This window comes from Tenrec ecaudatus, chromosome 2, assembly GCF_050624435.1.
Source record: "Tenrec ecaudatus isolate mTenEca1 chromosome 2, mTenEca1.hap1, whole genome shotgun sequence".
NCBI classification, from domain to species: domain Eukaryota; kingdom Metazoa; phylum Chordata; class Mammalia; order Afrosoricida; family Tenrecidae; genus Tenrec; species Tenrec ecaudatus.
In genome coordinates, this window is record NC_134531.1 from 7335673 (window position 1) to 7356707 (window position 21035).

The following is a 21035-nucleotide window of genomic DNA, read 5'->3' on the forward strand; positions in this document are numbered from 1 at the left end:
ATGGAAGCAACAAGGAAGTAAGAAGCTCGACAGAAAATTTAAAAGAACAGCTTGAGAAGAGAAAACAAATTATTATAATAAAACATACAAAGACCTTTGGAACAAGAAAATGAAAAAATAAGAATGCAGCCAAAAAATGAAGGAAGGATTCTCATAGTGATGTTGGAAAACTTTGTCTATAGCACTTTGTAAAGACTATTAGGAAAGGCCAATCTCTGAAAAAGGACAGGATGCTTGGTAGAGGAAGATCCTCGGGGGATGTGTTGACACAGCAACTAAAGAGGTGGCAGCTGACAACAAAAGCAAGGGCAGAATGTCGAATGACAAAAGAACCATCAGAAGTCAATGAATGGGATGGAATAGAGAGAGTAACTGTATGCAAAATAACAGGTGGACATTCAATCATTTGAAGAAGTCACATATGATTAAAAACTGAAGGTACTGAAGGAAGAAGTCCTAATTGTAAGGAAGGCATTAGTAGAAACCTGCCTTGCGGGTTTCCAAGACTATAAATCTTAAAATAAACAAATCTGTAAGAGGCAATATTTTTCTTTTTACCATGCTGTGACTTATTGATCCAGTTGTAGGATTTTGGTTTTCTTTCCATTGAGTTGTAATGTATACTGATGGCTGCCACACACACACACACACACACACACACAAGCATTCCTGCATTGAATTCGTTTCTCTTGAGAATTCAGCAGCAATGTTATTGCTGTTGTTGTCAGGTACCACTGAGTTGGTTCTCATGTATAACAAGCACACAACAGAAGGAAATACTGCCCAGTCCTGCACCTTTCTCAAAATTGTCCCCAAACCCAAGTCCATTGTGGAAGCCACAGTGTCAGTCCATCTCATAGAGGGGCTTCCTCTCCTTCCCTGTCCCTCCACGTAACCAAAGATGATGCTACTCTCCATGGAATGGTCTCTCTTGACAATATATCTAAAGTATGTTAAAGTCTTGCCATCCTTGCCTCTAAGGAGCACTCTAAAATATATTGAATTGTCCTTTTTGTGGCATCAATTGTACTTTAACTATTCTTCTCCAAGACCACAATTCAAGTGTTTTGATTCTCCTTCAGTCTTCTTGATTCAACATCCAACTTTCACATGCATGCCAGGCAATGGAAGATACCATGGCTTGGGTCAGGTTCACCTTAGACCTTAAAATAACATACTCTCTCTTCAATGCTCTACAAAGGTCTTGTGCAGCAGCAGATCTACCTAATTCAATGTATTTCCATCTTTTTACTCTTGCTTCCATGAATATTGATTATGGAGTCAAGCAAGACAAAGTCCTTGACAACTTCAATCTTTTCTCCATTTATCATGGTGTTTCCTATTGGTGCAGTTGTGAGGATTTCAGAAAGGTTACATCACGGTTGTATCTTATCACTGTACTCATTCATTCCATACAGTGATCAAATAATCAAAGAGCCTGGCTTGTCTAAGGAAGAATGTGACATTAAGATGGGAGGAAGGCTTATTAAGAGCTTGCGATATGCAGATGGCACAACCTTGTTTGCTGAAAGTGAGAACTTGAAGTGCTTGCTGATGAAAGATCAAGGATTGTGGCCTTCAGTATGGATTACAACTCAATGGAGACTGGCCTGTGTCCCCCTCGCTGAGCATCCACCCTGCGCCTCCCGCCAAGACCTCGAGAAAATGCCTTCTCAAATGGAACATGCCATGGAAACATTGGTGTTTACATTTCACAAATCTGCTGGGCACAAATGCTCCTTAACTAAAGAGGACCTGCGGGTGCCCACAGAAAAGAAGTTCCCTGGATTTGTGGAGAGCCAAAAAGACTTGCCAGCCATGGACAAAATAATGAAGGACCTGGACCAGTGCCGAGGTAGCAAAGTGGCCTTCCAGAGCTGCGTGTCCCTCATTGCCGGGCTCTCCATCACCTGTGATGACTATTTCATCGTCCACATGAAGCAGAAGCGAAAGAAGAGCATACAGATTGAAAGAATCACTCCCACCATGACCAGAGGGATCCCAAAGAATTTCTTTAAGGTCCTGTCCTACAGCTTCTCCCCTATGAGGATTTCATGAGCAGGCTGGGACCCTTTAGGATGGCATGTACAAATAAAAGCCCAGCTGGTAAGTAGAGAAAGGAAAGTCAGTTCAATGCCAGCTAAGTTTTTGATTTTTATATTGTTTGCATCTTCTTGCCCACAATAAACAAATTCCTTTCTTTAATACCTAAAAACAAGAGTCAATTAAAGAAAATCCAAATTCATGTACAATTTCCTTATGAGCTCAATAAAGTGTTCTGAAATACCCATTCTTCCCAAGTTTAGACAACATTGGTTATTTGATCCACACAGTCAAATGCCTTGGTTTAGTCAGTAAAACGCAAGTAAACATTTTTCTGCTATTCTGTGCTTTGAGCCAAGATCCAGCTCACCCCAGCAATGATGTCCTTGGTTCCACAGCCTTTTCTGAAGCCAACCTGAACCTCTGGCTTCTCCCTGTCAAAGTACTGCTATAACCCTTGTTGGATGATGTTCAGTACAATTTTACTGCATGTAATATCAGTGTTATTGTTCTATTGTTAGAACTTTCCATTGAGTGACCTTTCTTTGGAACAGGCAGAACTATGAATCTCTTCCTGGCATAGACAAGTGAGTGCTTCCAGGGCTTCATCAACCTGTTGAAACATTTTCATTGGTATTCTATCAATTCCTGGTGCCTTGTTTTTGCCTCATGCCTTCAGTGCAACTTGAACTTCTTCCTTCAGTATCATTAAATAATATAGAGCATTGTTTAATGTAGCTCTTGTTACTCCCACCAAATGACATTTATTTTCCTGGTGGCTCTTGGTTAGAAGGTGAAGCAAGATTGGATGATATGATTCAGCTGTGAGTGATGGTGAACAGGGCTAATTGAGATTGTCACCCTGTTGGGTATATAATGAGCCAGCTCAGAAGCAAGAAGGAAATAATTTCATTCCCAGCAGGAGGGGATGGTCAGGATTGGAGTGCATCCTTTGGACCCCAAGGTTCCTACACATTGAACTTCCTTGATGTAGGAATCAGTAGTGACATTAGAGGAAAGGCAGAGGAGGAGCAGAGCCAGAGCGGTGGATTTTGCAACCCACATAGCAATTAAATCAGAAGGCAGAACTTTGGCTTGTGGAGTAGGGTACCTGGTGGAGGTGGATTTTCTGACCTATCAAGCTGGAGCAGAGTGTCTTCAGGTTTAGGCTCATATGGCTGTGATGGCCCTTCGGGCATTTATAAATGTGGATCATAAAAATCTAGGGATGACCTTGAGAAGAAAAAGGATTTCAGAACACTTCACTGGGCCCACGAGGAACCTGTACATGGATCAGAAGGCAGTTGTGTGGACAGGACAAGGGAATGCTGCATGGGTTAAAATCAGGAAGGTTGCGTGTCAGGAAACATCCTCTCACCACACTTATTTGATCTGAATGTTGAGAAAATAGGGAAGCTGGATTATATGATGAAGGAGGTGGTGTAAGCTTTGGAGGAATTCTAATTCACAACCAGTATGATGTGACTGGCTCAGCCTTGGATGCTGACAGTGAAGGCTTGAATCACTTGATGGTAAAGCTCAAGATGGCAGCGTTTAGTATGGATTACAACTAAATGTAAAAATGTTCAAAATCCTTACAACTGGACCAATAAATGACATCATTATAAGTGGAGAAAAAATTGAAGGTATCAAGGATTTTTTTTCTTAGTTCCTCTGTTGTTAGTCCAGGTAGACTAGATAACAAAACCCAGAGACATGCATATGTGTATAAGAAAGAGGTTTATATACAAGAGCAGTTGAATATTGAGAAAAAATCCCGACCCAGTCCAGATCAAATCCATAAGTTGATTTTCCCATATGTCGGATACCATTCTATAAAGTCCTCTTCAGACTCAGGAAACATTCAATGATGCTAAATGCAGGAAGATCACAGGCCAGTGGCTGGGAAGTCTTGTGGATCCAGTGGCATTGTGAGCTTCTCAGCATTGGCGTGGGTCTCCACGTGGCTGCTCCAGCTCCCAGGGCTCTGGCTGCATCAGGGTAGGTCCATGAGGCTTCTCCTCAGGTATATCTCTTAGGGAGTAAGCAGAGAGAAAGAGTGCCATCTGCCTCCAAGGAGGAATATAGGAGTTCCCAGAATTCTCAGGAGAAGGCCGTGCCCACACAGAGACCTCAGTGACTATCACCCGATAGACAGACTAGACTCCACTCCTTCACTCACAATCCTCTCAAATCGACAAATGATTATGTAGCCACCACAGCTCCACAATCAATGTTCAAGGAAGCAGCAGTCAATCATTGCACTGGGTCAACCTGCTGCACAAGACCTCTTTAAAGTGTTGAAAAGCAAGGATGTTACTTGGAGAAGTAAGGAGCCCTGACCCCAGCCATGGTATTTTCAATCTCCTCATTCGCATGTGAAAGATGGGCATTGCGAAGGAAGACTGAAGAAGAATCAATGCAGTTGAATTATGGTGCCAATGGAGAATATTAAAAATGCTATAGACTGCCAAAAGAACGACCATCAGTCCTGGACTACGTACAGCCCGAATGCGCCTTAGAAGCAAATATGACATGACCTACTTTGAACAAGTTATCAGGACAGACCAGAACCTGGCAAAGAACTTCATGGTTCGTAAAGTATTAGGTAAGCAAAAAAGAAGGAGAAGAACTCTACCCATAGTAGTTTGACTCTGTGGCTGCAACAATGGGCTCAAGCATAAGAACAATTGTGAGGCTGGCAGAGAGGACTGTGCAGTGTTTCATTCGGTTGAACACAGGGTCACTATGACTCAGAACCAACTCATCAGCAAATAACAATAACAGAAATTCCACATAAAATTATTTAAAAATAACTACAATGGTAGGTTTAGACAATGAGGAATTCAATTTTTTTCCATCCAAGTAGTGAAAAATAAGAATGACTACTCATCTTTTTTTTAAAATCATTTTAGGGGTTCATACAACTCTTATCACAATCCATACATATATCAATTGTGTAAAGCACATTTGTACATTCATTGCCCTCGTCATTCTCAAAACATTTTTCTCCACTTAAGCTCCTAGCATAAGGTCCTCATTTTCCCCTAGCTCTTTCCTCTATTTCCTTTGACTTTCCTCTTGTCCCACTATCATGCTCAATCTTCATTTGGGTTTCAGTAATTCCTCTTGGTTACATTATCCACCCTTGATTACACCCTACCTTGCCTCCTACACCATCCTCACTGCTGATTTGGATCACTTGCTCGCTTGTACCTGGGTTTGTTAAGACCACTAAGTTTCCCCCCACATCATCCTCTCCCATGCCCCGCCCCCTGAATTGTTGGTCCCATTGTTTTCTCTTCCAGATTGCTCTTCCAGCCTATCTTATTTAGACATACCTGCAGAGATAATAACATGAACAAAAACAAGACAGAGCAAAACCAAGCAACAATATGCAACAAAATCACAACAACAAACCAACGAAAAGAAACAAAACACAAGAAAGAAAAGCTTGTAGTTAGTTGGACTATTTGTTGGCCTTAAGGAGTGTTTTCCAGTCCAGTCTGTTGGGGCGCCACACCACACCCAATTAGTCATCTTTCTTACACAACAGTAAACACGGATATGGACTTCCCTTGGTCATTATATCTAATGCTCAAGAATAATGCCACAGTGTTCACCAAAACCTTCAGAATTTTAACTAGGGCCCATGGTACCTAAACCTTGGAAAATTGCATAGATGTCAGCCCATGGATAGATTTTTTAAAGTGCGAGACAATTTTTAAAAAAAGGTATTTAAGTAATTTTAAAGTAATGGAATAGAAATGTTAGTGGAGATTTGTTCCTTAGAAAGATTACATTGCTATTCATCTTTTTCTCCCCAATATTAATTTCCCCTAACAAATCATGATAGGTGAGGGAGGAATTTTAATTTTAATGGCTGTACACATCTCCGAGTGATAGATGTTCTGAAGGATCCTCGAAATTTCATCATCATTATGTCACCTATCACTGAGATTTTAATAATGTAAAGTGTTTGATGGCTGCTGGCAGAAGATAGTGTGGGGCAGAGCACTGGCGGTGCTACCTGCCTGTGTGGGGGACAAATAGACAGTGGCCTCAGACTTGGACACCTGGGACAGCAGGGAAAATCAAGTCCATTGTGCTAAATTAAAAATATATTACAGAATGCATGCTTTCTTCTGAGAATTCCATTACAGAGCAAGATAGTTTTAAATGAATTAAAGATTCTAAATTATTTCTACCTAAGAAGCAGAAAAATAAGAATATTCATCTTGAGAGTGTGACACGTAACAGATACTGTTGCTTATGCAAGGACAACAAACCAAATAGGGACTGACTTGTATGACCACGTGAAACTCCACTATAATGTAAAAATGATGATGAAAATAATAAAGCATATAGCAAATTTAAATGCTAGCCATGTTCCTAGGAATTTTGAACTTAGTGGATCTTTTTATTCTCAATGAAACTACAATAGGATGGGGCACTAATCCACCCAAGGGGAGGGTATTGTTTATATCTCCACAGGGAAAGAGGGACCAGACTTCAACCCAGTGCCACAAGGTGTGAATGCAACGTTCCGGCGTGGAGTAGGGAACCAGTGGAGAGGTCTGGGAGGCTGGTCCAAGCACCAAAAATTAAGTGGATTCCTGCCCCTCCCCCCAAAAGAATTTGTTTCAAAGGATGACATTGCATCTGCAGCTCTGAGAGATGAACATATCTGATCAGAGCACACGGGAGCAGATGAAGGGGCAGGAGGAGACAGTGGAACACAGCCTGGCCCACCAGGCCGTGAGGATGAAGTTCCTGAGTAGAGCAGCCAGTCCACAGAGAGGACAACATGGCTGGCCCCACTATGAGACATGATGCCCCTCAGTGACTAAGGGCGATACAGGGGACAGCACCAGAGAAACAGTGTGGGAATTGCACCTGACCTGATCCCACCACACTGAGGCAAAGCACTGGGGGAGTGCAGCGGAACAGCAAGGGAATGGAGTGGCAAGGTCCCCAGGGAATGCTGAAAGTGGACTTTGGGGCCAGGGCGTGGTGCCCCAACAGACTGGACTGGAAAACGCTCCTAAGGGCCAGCAAACGATCCCTGAACTAACTACAAGCCTTTCTTTAGTGAAAAAAAAAAAAGAAACTACATGAGGAAAGTTCACATATAATTATTGTCACTTTGCAGATGAGAAAATTGGGGATCAGAAGAATAAATACTGTGTTCAAGTTTACACAGATATTACATGATAGAACCATGTTCAAACTCAGGCTATCTCCATCACAGATAATCAACTTTAACTGCTTTATAATTAACTGTTGCTATAAGAATATACACTCATGCATGCACACAAATCTACACATATATGTAGATGCTTATATGCATATACTAATGCAGACATACTATGTAATGCACATGCCACAAGACTGTCGCACATATGTGATAGCAGGCACTGATATTCATACATTCATTCAGACACTCACAAAAATCTACACACATGTATACATGAAGAAATGTGTGTGCATGGCTAAATGTACTAGCAAAAACACAGATACTTCAGTACACATATACACTAGTGTGTACAATGTGCACAATGCACAAAACACATGTGAGTGAACACATATGTTCACCCACAGATATGTTCATATTTATTCACATGTGGATAGGAATACAATAATGAACATGTACACATGTAAGGCTGGTCTCTAAGATACATGTGTGCATATAGTGAATTCACAGAAAAATCACTGTGTATGGGCACACACATATGCTTGAATTCAACAAAGAATGTGTTCACACATTCCTATGTGCACACGCAATAGAACAAGAAGTGGCACACTCACTAATTCATGTGCACTCATATACATATATGCCCTCATATTCATACAGACCATGCACACATACATACACATCATAAACTGACATGCATGAGCATATTTGCACACACTCAAACTCACAATGCACTAAATATGCATATTCATACACACATTTGTGAAGAAACATGTAAACACAGATATATGCATGCATTCAGGCAAGTGTTCATGCATGTACATCCTGGCATATATAAATACACAAGACATGTGCGCACATGTGTACATGCAACACAGACACACACATTTGCCAGGCACTGACAGATATCAATGTTAATGCATACATTCCCACTCAGGGCACATTCACGAGTGTCCGTAAACACACCAACTCACATGCATAGTCCTGTGTTCTTGCATATAAAGTCATGTACATGCACATTTATTTACAAAAACATGGGCAACATTTTGGTGAGCTCTGCTAGCTGTGCCTGAGAAGGGAGGATGCTCCAGGCCAGGAACACCTGTGGAGTGTGGAGTGTGAGGTTATCACTGCATTCTAGGAGTAACGATTGCCTTCGCAGGTAGTGGACTTACTATGAGTGTCGCTGCTAACTTGTGAAGGATCCATGGGGTACGCTTGGACTCTTGGGTCCATTGGCAAACACAGATTTCATATGCTGTAAGCACAGAAAAGATGTGGGCCCCTAAAATGAACCATTTCCTCCTCTCTTTCTTCTGTAACAAAAGTGAAGCACACCAACTTGGGACAAATATGCACCAATATCCACAACCCTGACTGTGATAGGTTCTGTGGATGTGGGATTGCCACTTGCCGTTGCTCCTAGCTTCCCATTCATGCACCTGGGCTTGGAAGCTGGGAACATGCCTGATCCTCTTTTATCACATCCCACACAGGAACCAGCCCAGTGGTCACTGTCAGCCTGGGCTCCTCCATAACATGGTCCTTGCAGCCAACGCTCTCCTGTTGGCAACCCAGGCTCTATGTGAGGGGCGAGTCACTCAACATTTTTTAAAGCATTTTGCAAAGGGTATTTTGTTACCAAAGAATGCAGTAACAAAGGCCTGCTACAAACGGGGTGGGTTTGAAACCAGAAATGACTCGTCTCCCAGTTCTGGATCATGAAAGGCCAGGTGTCTTCCCGTCCATCCTTTCCGGGGCCCTGAGGCAGGAACTGCTTCATTCTGGTGGCCAGCAAGCTGTCCTTCACATTTCTCTTCTGCTGGTGGAGGCACCTTCGCCATGCCTGTCCTCCATGACTCTGTCTCCATGTCTGTCCTCCTCGTTTATACGACCTCCTCTTTTCTCCAAGAGTGCAGTGTGTCTTGCTGCAATTCATTGTCGAATGATCTTGCCTTTTCTTTTCATCCCACACTTCAGTTCCCTTCAATAACTACGCCATTCTACATGGATGAGATTACACTTATTGATGAACAACTTTCTGAGCCCAAACAAGGAACATCAAATTTCTTCAAATGCATTATGCTTTGCAGTATTGGAAACTGTCTTCTTTAAAAAAAAAAACAAAAACAACTGGTCGTTTTTTTAATTAATTGGGGTATAATACATATATCATGTAATTCCATAGTTCAGTCACATCAAGCACATCAAGTAGAATTGTACAATTGCTACCACAATCAGTTACGACATTCTTTTTCCATATGCTATATTGAGACAATGTATTATTCCAGCAATCCTGTGACAGGCATTCTGTTTTATTTCACTTATGCTTGTTCTTATAAGGATGTGTCTCTGAGGGGCTATGTCATTGGGGTGACCCTCTTGAAACAGTGTCAGTTGTTTTTCTTGTTTCTGAGAAATTAAAGTCAGGATTGACGAGCCTCCAGGGCCACCAAATAGAAAAAGGGTTTTAGGGGGTGAGGGGCTAAAGAAGGGATGGGGAAGATAAAATGGAAACAATTTCAAGGAGTCTAGGAAGGCAAAGTATGCTTGGAGACTGATTATGGAAGCAGTTGTACAATTCTGGTTGACTTGATTGAACTATGGAATGATATGACATACAAAGGGGTAGCTGCCTCCCCGCAAACAGAATTTTTCCCTCAAAGCTATGCATTTAAATTATTTTACAAAGCAACCTTATCACCTTCAAAGTCCTCTCCATTACACTTAATACATTTGTCAAATGTTTGATGTCATTCTTTGGACTCATTTTTCAAACTCATCGGTTTGGATGGCTGACAGCAACCCCCTCATTTATTTCTTCACCTTTTCTACGCCTTCATTTCTTTTACATCATCAAAGAGTTATCTTTTCATGTCCCTCTTCATTCGTGGAAACAAAAAGAAGTCACATGGAGCAAGGTTAGGTGAGAAACGCATGCGGGTCAAGAGAAGCTTTATTCCCCCCCCCCAAACATTGGTATACTGAGATGGCTGTGGGAGCAGGTACATTGTCGTGGGAGCCAAACCAGTACCCCCTCTGCCACAAATCAGGCTTTTTTTTCACACACTGTTACACTATCTTTTCAGAACCTCGAAAATAAAGCTTGATTAACAGTCTGACCTGGTGGAATGAACTCCAAATGTACTGCATTGATATTTTCATCTCTTTGGGAATTTGATGAATGTCCAGAATGAGGTTTGTCATCAATCAACATTTCACCTTTTTAAAATGAGAAAACCACCCATACACTTGAGATTTCCCATAATGCAGTCCTTGTAAGCTGTGTTCACCAGCACAACAATTTCTGTAGCACGTTTCCAGGTTCAGGAAACAAAATTTCACAACTGCATGCTGTCCTCTTAAATTGACCATCAAAAACAATTAGGTTCAAGTGAAACTGCTTTTCCAAAAAATTCACTGTGACCAGAGAGAACCTTCCCATGTATGTTAGACAGGGTTCTCTAGAGAAACAACCCAGAACACTAATAATTTTATATATATTTATATAGACAGATAGGTAACATAAGAAATAAAGTCAATTAAATTATAAAGCAGTACAAATGGCTCAGTGCAACTTACTCCCGTGAGACAGCTGTGAGACACTGGCAGTCCTTCAAGTTTTCAGGGCCTCCAGATAGTCCTCTGTGGAGCAATTCAGGCTATCCAGGCAAAGTCAGCAAACAACAAGGCAGGTCACCAATAGCCAGATGACAGGGTCCAACAGTCCCCAGCTCAAGAGATGTAAATTCCAATAGTGTGACGAAGCAGTTCTTGAAGGAACCTCAAATCACAATGCCACAGTCCACGGGTTAGGTGTCCCACAGGCAGTGTAGCTTGCAAACTGAGGCACAGAACAAGCAAGGCAGCCACACACTGTCCGATCAACGAGTAAGAGACAAGGGAGGTGAGGCTAGCCAAAGCCATTTATCTCTCCGCCCTTCAATTAATCCCACTTGTGTTCATTGACTATGTTCGCACAATAAACGTTAACTATCTCACCAGGTGATGAGTTAGTGCTAGATGCTAGCCTAATGGGAAATAAGCTTACTATGAAAGCTCCTCTCAGCCCGGCACAATTCCGTGGTTGTTTTTTTGGGGGGGGAGTACCCCCTTGTATGTATTGACTCCCAAGTAACAACAAATTAAAATAAAAAATTTAAAGGCATATATTCAGAAATGGGTTTGGGGGCTCACACTAAATCCCAGCTGCAACCGAAGAACAATTAGTACTTACATCATGGCTCTGCTCGATACTCATCCTCAGGATGCAACACAGAAGATATGGGTGCCTAGCAAAATGTGGCAAGGCATTTAGATGGTGCCCGGCTATCAGACAAAATAGCATCTGGGGCCTTAAAGTCTTGTCTCCAAACAAGCAGCCATCCAATTGAGATATCAACTATGTCCACATGGAATAAGCACACCATCATCAGTCACTGACGGAAGGATTGTAATCCATATAATCCTAAATCAAAGGAGGAATAGTATCAGAGCCTAACTTGTGAGAGTCTGATGTGGAGAAGGCAAAGGATGGCAGTGGGAGCCCGAGATTCATTTGTGGAACTACATAGGAAATACACCTCAGGAGAACTCCCCCTCTCTAAATCGAGGGATCGGAGGAAAGGGGCCACTAAACAGAGTGCCTGGGAGAGATGAGTGTAGACAATCAAAGGCATGAACTTGTCTTAAAGTGTTAAAACTTTGTCAGTAGATTCCCCCTTATGATGCATGGTGGACCCGATCTGGTTTCCAACCGTTTAAGGATTTTAGTTTGTACTGATTTGTTTGGTTTTTGTTTGTTCAAATTAGAGTGTTATGTCAATGGAGGTCACCCTCTTGAAGTTGTGTTATATACTTTTCCATTTTTCGGTATCTGAAACCCAGAATGGATAAATTTAGAGGTGCAGCAAGTAGAATACAGGTTTCAGGAGGAACAGGGTAACTGCTCTGAATGCAGTTCAGTGAGACAGTGGGGATGTGATAGAGGATTTAAGGAGAAAAGTTCACACTTAGCTAGGTAATGAGATCCATTTCATTTGGGGGAGGGACAACACGGTGGATACCCAACCATTCCCAGCTGTCCTCATCTGCTCCCTGCACTTCAGACTTGGGCCTGAAGAGCAACACGTCTCTGCTGATCAGGATCGCTCGGAGAGTTGACGACAAAGTTTGCTCCCGATAATTGTTAAAGTTCAAGCTGATTTGTAGGAGTTTTCCATTTGCCTTCCATTAATCATCCACCCTGAACATGCGACGCTCATGCCTGCCTTTGTTCCAACGTGCACAATTCAGTTCTGTGTTCCTTGCTGCGTCAGAAGCTGAAGCCGCGATGGGCGATGGAGCAACTCCACGCCCCACAATCTGACTGTAAGGGGTCGTGCTGGCATTTCTGAAAGGAACTGGGGCAATGCAGCTGGATCTCAACATTAATTCCTCAATAATTAATGATCTGGCTATTAAAGTTTAATGGCAGGTTAATAAGTGATGGTTTTGCTGCCATGTCACTTGATTGTTCATGTAGCAAGTTGCCTGGAAATGTTCTGAATGTTCCGTCTGCATCCAACATGATGGAGTTAAAGGAAAGGAAGAAAGGAAGTGTAAGAAAAGGCTGTGTCATTTTAAATCACTTAGAACTAGACAGAAGAAAACCCTTTTCACTTGGCAAAGGTTAAACTGTATTACACCAGGACTATTATAATTCAACTCACTGCCCGCCATCCTCACCCTTGCATAAATATAAACAATGTCGTATCTTTTAGACTTGTTAAACACTTGGATAATTTCCATAGAGGAGAAAGAAAATAGATTTATTTTTTGTGTAATTCTAGAGATAAGAACTAGAGTTGAATAACAACAAAAATCAACTCCTTGCTATCAAGTTGATTTCAACTCACGGTAACCTTATAGGACAGAGAAAAACTGCCCCTGTGGGTTCCCGAGTCTGCACCTCTTTCTGAGAGCACATGAATATTCCAATCCAACTGTGGTAGGCTGGGTTGACAAGAGAAACAAAACTAGTGACAGCATATGTGTGTAAGAAAGAGCTTTCTATCAAGAAGTAATTACATGTCAAGAAAGCATCCCAGCCCAGTCCGACTCAAGACCATAGGTCCAATACTAGTCCATAAGGCCCTCTTCATTCACACAGCCACATGAAATGATGCAGAATGCGGGAAGATCCCAGGCCGGTGTGTGCAAAGGCATGTAGATCCGAGGTCTGTGTCAGGGCTCCAGCAGCTCTCGAGGTCAGCACGCAAGGAGGGTGATGTTCGTTCCCATGACCCTCCTTATGAAAATGCCATGCCCCCAGGAGGGACCACCAGGTTGTGATCTGCCTGGCAAGTTGAATATTCACCCCTACACTTTTATTTAAATATTTTGGTTTGTTTGGTTGGTCTTCTTCTTGACATAAAATCATCCGACTACCACATCTTCCTATATATCAGGCATGACAATGGGATGAGAGATTGCATTGGTTACTTGGTGATTAGAGGCTCTTTCCCAGGGCCATGACGGAAAGATTTCAGGGTTTGGTCTCCTACAGGTGGAAGAAGAAGAGAAGCTAACAAGACTGAGGTAGGGCTGAGAAGAAAAACTTAGGACTGGGTATCTTGCTCTTCTTGTCAACCTGGATCCCAGGGGCCAGGCTCATCCACAAGGACATGCCAGCCAGAGGGGTTCACTGAGGTGTCTTTCACATGTGTCACCAGAAAAACATGCGGGCTGTGACTCTGGAGTGGAGTTCAGTGATTTGTTCTTATTAATGTTTCAAAACGGAGCTGATTTACCATCAAGCATGCCTTTGTTCCTACTGTTTAGGCAAACGTAGAACACGCTTTGGGCTTTGGGGGGGAGTGGATGCCATTTCCACGGGCACCATTTGACACCACTGCTGTGGAGTGAATTCTAACTGATAGAGACCCTAAGGGTAGGATAGCATTTAGGGAGAATGAAGCCCTTTACAGAGCCAGACTGTTTCATCTATTTCCTAAGGAGCACCTGGTGGCTTTGAACCTCTAGCCTTATGGTTATCAGCCTACAGCTTAAGCCACTGGGCCACCAGTTTACCAGTGCTTTGGCTGGATGCAAATAGAACATCATCATTTGGGCTACAAACACATTTTGACTATAGCATTGCTACTGTTGAGTCAGCTCCTGGCTCATTGATGACATCATCCCCGTTCCAAAACCCACACTGATTGAGCTGATCCTGACTCTTTGTGATCTACAGAAGAGAGCAGAACTGTTCCACGGGATCCTAAAGCCCCAAACTTACAGACGCACACCACCTTATCTTTACCCAGTGGAGCAGCTGGCAGGCTGGAGTTGGCGACACTGTGGTCAATAGGTGAACACTTAGGCCTCTTTGACTACATCATTCTGGAGTGACCCTAGTTACTCATGGGGTTTATGGTCTGGAGGGCCATTTCACTGAAGGACTTACAGACCACATCCATAAGGCGTGTTTGCTCCTTCACACATTCCAGGAGCCAAGAGACCTGTTATCTTGAGATTCTTCATCAATCCCTGTGAAAAGGATCCTGATTCAAAAGCACCGGCTTTAGAGATGTGAGCATCAGCACAGCGGTCAGTGAAACTGCCTTGGTCTTTTATGAAATCTCAAATCTTGTCTACTTCTAGCCGACCGTTTATGTTTTGACAATACATCCACACTTTTGAAAGTATCCTCATTCATTTGCCACCACAAATTATTTTCCCCATCCTGTCACAAGAGAAAGCAACTCGGAGCGCATGCATCGCAGAGTACCAACAACTAGTGAATGACCTTGAGTTTTGGTCTTTTGAGTTTGCTGCCCATGGCACTTAGGGGACCACTGCCAGTTTGCTATTGGCAGCCCAGCTCCAAGCTCCAGAAGAAAAGCAAGTGTTGCTTTTCTTCATCATAACCACGCACCTAATCTCTTTCATCCACAGACCACTGTGGCACTCGGGTCCCCAGGCACAGGGAGGTTGTGAGGGATTCCTTTCACAGTGTGCACAACCAGGCCATGCACCCAAGCCCACACACGCAGGTGTTGGTTTCCTGGAACATCTTGGCTTCCTGGAACACGCTGGAGTGCATCCAACTCCTTGTAGCTGTCATTCCCCAGATTTTCCCTTTAAATGTTCGATTAGTTTACTATCCCCCCAACTGTTATCCATTGTTGCAAGCAGCTGAAACATTCAACAGTTTCCTCTAATTACATTAGATGAACACCCCAGGAAAAGGCTGTCCTGTTGTGTGAGTTCTGAGTAAGGTCACATAAAGGGAGTTTGGGAGTGGTTCCTTCCGGGAACTACAGCATGGGTCAAAGCATGCTAAATCTTGAGAATGGGGACGTGAAGGGTGGCCAACCTTCCACCTGTCCTCCCAAGGGCCTGCCAGTTGCCCGGTTCTCACTGTATTTCTGGAAGTTTGGTGACGGCTACCATGGAACTGGAGAGGAGCGGGGGGAGAGGGGGGAGCAAAATGCCGCAGAGCCTACTGCTCTTACCTAGCTTGTGCTTTTGCTCTTGGATGCATGCTTCCTGGATCACTACAGACCTTATTTACTTTCCAGAGTTTTGGAAAGTTGATGCTGACAAATTTTCCCAGTGTATTATTCATTGTCAAGGAGGAAGGCATTTTCTTTTCTTCTTAGATGTTGTTCTCTTTTTGTTGTTAATTTTAATAAATCATTTCATTGGGGGATATTTCAGTTATTATCACAATCCATCCATCAATTGTATCAAGCACATTTGTATATATGTTGCCATTATAATTTCCAAAACATTTTGTTTCTACTTGAGCCCTTGCTATCAGCTCCTCTTTTTCCCCCTCCCTCTCCCACCCTTTCACCCTTGTGAACCCTTGATAATTTATAAATTATTTTTATTTTCATATTTTACACCATATGCTTTCTCCCTTCAGCCACGTTTCTGTTGTTCATCATCCCCCTGGGGGAAGTTTTCCCCCTCTGTCCCCCACCTTCCCCCTCCCCTCATGGTATCGCTACTCTCATTCTTGGTCCTGAGGGATTTATCTGTCCTGGATTCTGTGTGTTGCGAGCTCTTATCTGTACCAGTGTACATGTTCTGGTCTAGTCAGATTTGTAAGATAAAACTGGGATCATGATAGTTAGGGGAAGGAAGCACTAAAGAACTAGAGGAACGTTCTGTGTTTAGTCAGTGCTATACTGCACCCTAGCTGGCTTGTCCCTTCCTTGTGACCATTTTTGTGAGGGGCTGTCCACTTGTCTGCAGAGAGGCTTTGGGTCTCCATTCCGACCCCCTCGTTCTCATTGAGATGGCTATCCAGAGGAAGGGACTGACAAATCTCCCGGCTCTCCCACTTGCACGGTTCCCCTGACTTTGAAGATCAGTCCCAGAGAACAGGATTCTAGACTGGCAGTTGCTTTCCATAGGTGCTTTAAATATGTCAGATATTATCTTTTACGCTCCACTCAGAAGTTTCCATTCGAAGTCACCCACAAACCAGTCTCCCCAACCTATTTTTACATTTTTGAAATTGGCATGACTTTATTGATTAATTTTTCTCACATCTTTTAAGATTACTTTATATAGGTTGCGTGTGTTTCTTCAAAACTGAACATTTGACAGTGTTTGGGAATGTCTTGTGTTGTCACAAAGCCCAGGTCACTACCAACAAACATTTCATGTGTAGATGCCAGGGTTAGTCAAGATCCTGCAATGCATAAATGAGATCTACCATGTACTGAACATTCCCATCAGGGTTCCAATGATGCCTCATTGAAAAATGCAGCTAAAGAAGATGCAAGTGACAGGGAGGAAGCTTCCCAGCCTTGTGACCTGCCTGTGAGCATTCCAAGAATTCTGGAGCCTGTGCTGGTGGGATGAAAGTTACCAACACTCACATTTCCCTACACAGGGTGAGCTCCGAAATAGAGAATGTCTTAACCCCTGGATGAATTTCACTTTCTCTGCACATTGAGATTTGCATAGTTCTGAACCTCGGGATTTCTGATTTAAATAGCCAAAAATTGTAGTCATTGACATGCATGTTCCCTCAGAAACTTGCCTTTTGGTGAACCGGGTGATAGAATCTTTGTCCCGGAAGAAGCAACACGTCTGACTACACTCAGTGAGAAGCTTCCATTTGATCACATCTTGTTAGAGTTCACTGTGGAGATGGTGGTTGCATCTGTATATCAGAAAAATACATTTTGGCTAGACTTAGGTGTTAGATGGTATTTTTCTATTGCCATAGGTTTGTTGTGTTCAAAATGGAAGGAGCTCACCTCTGTGAACTGAATAATAAAATCTACAAAGTTTTCCCACAGTTTCCTAATAACCAACTCTCTCTTTTCTCTTTCCATGTTGGTAGACATGCCCCCCGACCTTCTCTCTCATAAATATATATATATATATATATATATATATATATATATATATATATATATATGTATATGTATGTATATATATACCTGAGCCAAATTCACTGTCATGAAGTCTGTGCCAACTCATAGCAACCCTGTAGGGTAGGGTAGAACAGCCTTTGGGAGCTTCTGAAACTGTAAACTTTTTTATGGAGTAGAAAGCCCTGCCTTTTGTCTTTCTCCCTTAGAGCAGCTGGTGGTTTTGAACTGCTGACCTGGTGTATCACCGGTCAACGAATAGCAAACTGCTACACTATCAGAGCAGCTTCTTTGTATATATCCTTGAAAAATTCCCAAAGAAGCCAAAGTCTATTTGGAAATAACCTTCTTAAAATAATCTCTTGTGTAATAAAATTCCCAATTCCTTGCACTCATTCAATTTCCTTTATAAAATATCTAGCATCTAACAAAATAGTCAGAACTTTCAATGATGAAAACCTTTCTATGTACTATGATAGAAGGGCCTATTAGTCTTGGTAAATAAGTAGAGAAAGTCTGAGATGCCCAACATTTTCTCATGAATATAATTCTGCAAGGAAAATCTCCAGTGCCAACCTTTGCGGGGCCCATGAGTTCCTGGGGCCGTGCTGGTTCACCAGTGTAACAGCTCTCCTCTGGTAACACCGCACTGTGATTGGAAGCTCACAGGTTGCTATAATGCAGACGAGGTAGCAGTAGAGTTTTCAGATGAAGCTGGACTATGACCCAAGGTCTAAAGACCTACTTGTGAAAATCAGCCAATGAAAAGCCCACCACAAGTTTCCACAAATGATCACGGGGATAGTGCAGGACTAGGCAGATCTTTCGTTGTGCCAGGGGTGGGGTAGGAGGGGAGTCATGTTTTGGGATCCCATGGACACTTATATAAACAGCATCATGACATTTCTAAACCAAACTAAACTCATTTCCGTTGAGTTAATGGTGACTCATAGTGACCCTACACAACAGAGTACAACTGTCCCTGTCGGTCTTCTGGGACTCTGACTCATCTTTCTCCTGAGGAGCGGCTGGTGGTCTCGAACTGTTCATCTTATAGCTAGCAGCTCAAAGTGTAACTCACTAGGCCACTGGGGCTCCCAACGCAGCATTAACAAGCAGAGATTTCATAGTAATTCACCTTCGCCAGAAGGCTCACGGTAAGTAAGTTCCTGGAGGTTCTCAGTGGTTTGTTTTAACAGATGTTTTATTGCTGCTTAAGTGCCCATCTAAAGCGCAATGGGCTAAAATGGAGCATTTAGCTGCTGCCAGAAAGGTGTGTGGTTTGCACCCACAAAGACCTGGTGATCCGGTCCCTCAGAGATGGCAAGCTAGCAAACCCCACGGGTCAGTCCTACTCTGCCAGCTGCAGTCATTATGAGTTAGAATCGAATGGACAGCACCCAGCACCTACAAGTGTCCATCCAGGTCTCTAGTGTTAGCTCCCAGGGATCATGCAGTCTACCTTCGCCATCCGCTCCACGCAAACATATCTCCTTAGCTGGGAGCGACATGCAGTCCAGTGGCCTGGGGCCTGTAGCCTTGCCTCCAAATCAAGAGCTTTCGTGTCCGCTGGTCCAGCCTATCGCGGCAAGATTCACTTCCCACTGTCCTGCTCTCTTCCTTCCATTGCTTGCCATGTCTGGAGACGCACGGATCTCTGATGCTTCCTTCGGAGCCTAAATGCCATATTTTATGTCCTGCCAGGAAGCTTAGCAGGAGCAGCACGCTGGAGAAAAGGGCAGCTTTTGTAACTCAGGAGTACTCCCCAAATTTGCATAGTTAATTAGATTCCATTCCTGCCAGAACAACAAGGCCATTTAATGCGGAGGACAAGGCTGTTAAATAATAGAAACTCCTATTAGGTGAATTTATGAAGAAACTGTGAAAAGTTATAACAATAATATGTACCCTTCAATACATTCTGCTCGGTGAATATATAAGTGGCCCTGAATCATTTATGCCAACATGCAGGAAACTGATAAATTTTGAACAAATTTAATTGAAATCACCCCTGGCGTGAGTGTGAAGGGAGAATTAGATTTAATGTTCTCCCGGAGCATGGGGGCACTAGACGCCTCATTCTCGAGTCTACATTTTTTTATGCCCCTAAATAAAAGATCCCAAACCTCAATCAAGAATGAATGTGACTTTAATCACATCTTCAAAATGAAAAGCATGTTACTGGGCCATGTAATGAGACTTAAAGAAGATGTTTAACCAGAGAAACCGCGAAGTTGAGCTTCATTGAATCCAGGGACGCCACGATATCTTTGCCTCCTCTCTCACAAGATGTCCCAGAGCTGGTCCCTGCATGTGGGGTGACGTACTCCCCAGAATGGCACACAAGTTCAGAGCATGAGGCACCAGAGAGGGGTCACCCACTTTGGGAAGGATGGCTGCACTCCATGGCACGGAGAGGCTTATATCCCCGGAAGACCTCACCACCTCCCAGGCTTAATACTGACAGATCCCTGACTGACAAACTAGGTCTTGACTTCTCAATGGCATGGTCTGGTGGCCAACAGCTTCCAAACCCATGACGAGTTTCCAGAAGTCTAACACATGTTGCCACTTAATGAGCCAAGTATGAAAACAGACTCAATCTCTCAAACTGTAGAGAGATTGCCCTAGCTCTACGCTCTACATTAGGCGGGGCCTTGGAAGCATGAACGTGGGGGGACTTTTCTTAACCATGCTCTGCAGGGACCGCTCTTTGTATGGTGGAAGGATCAAGTGTCTCCTCTCTGAGGGACTCCTGCGGGAGCGCAGTGTTGGGGATAGGGAGAGTCAGAGGATGATGGGGAGGGAACGAGGGGGTAGTGGGGAGGGAGGTAAGCCTGTGGGAAGGAGAAATCTTCCACATCAACTCAGAGCTGGGGTAGGGGTAGGAGGTGGGGAAGGGCATGGCCTGGGTCCTGCCCTTTTTCTGAGTGTCTCTCAGATATCTTTTGACCTGATCTGGCACAATGTGTTTATTCACCAGTGCTTGGAGTAACTTTTCTAAAACCAAGTGTACGCGCCCCCCATCAGATTCCAAAGGGTCAACAGGATGTGTTGATTTCCAAGAGGAAGCCCACAGGAGGGCGGGAGAAGCTTCCTACGTGTGTTCACCTGGATTGACTAGAGAAATAAATTCATAGACACTCATATGTGCATAAGAAAGAGCATTATACAAAGAGTAATTGTACATTAGGAAAACATCCTAGCCTAGTCCAGATCAAGTCCATAAGTCTGATATTAGCCCATATGTCCAGTTCTAGTCTGTAAATCCCTCTTCAGACTCACACAACTCATGCAGATGCTGAGTGCAGGAAGATCACAGGCCGGTGGGTGGAAAGTCTTATGGATCCAGTGGCAGTGAAAGCACCTCATCTCTGTCAGGGGTCTCCATGTGGCGTTTCCAGCTCCAAGGATCTAGC

General features: G+C 43.2%; 1 pseudogene; it reads left to right on the forward strand.

Annotated features, from left to right (window-relative positions):
• Nucleotides 1-1665: 1665 nt before the first annotated feature.
• On the forward strand, nucleotides 1666-2058 carry LOC142439449 (protein S100-A10 pseudogene; annotated as a pseudogene).
• Nucleotides 2059-21035: the final 18977 nt, after the last annotated feature.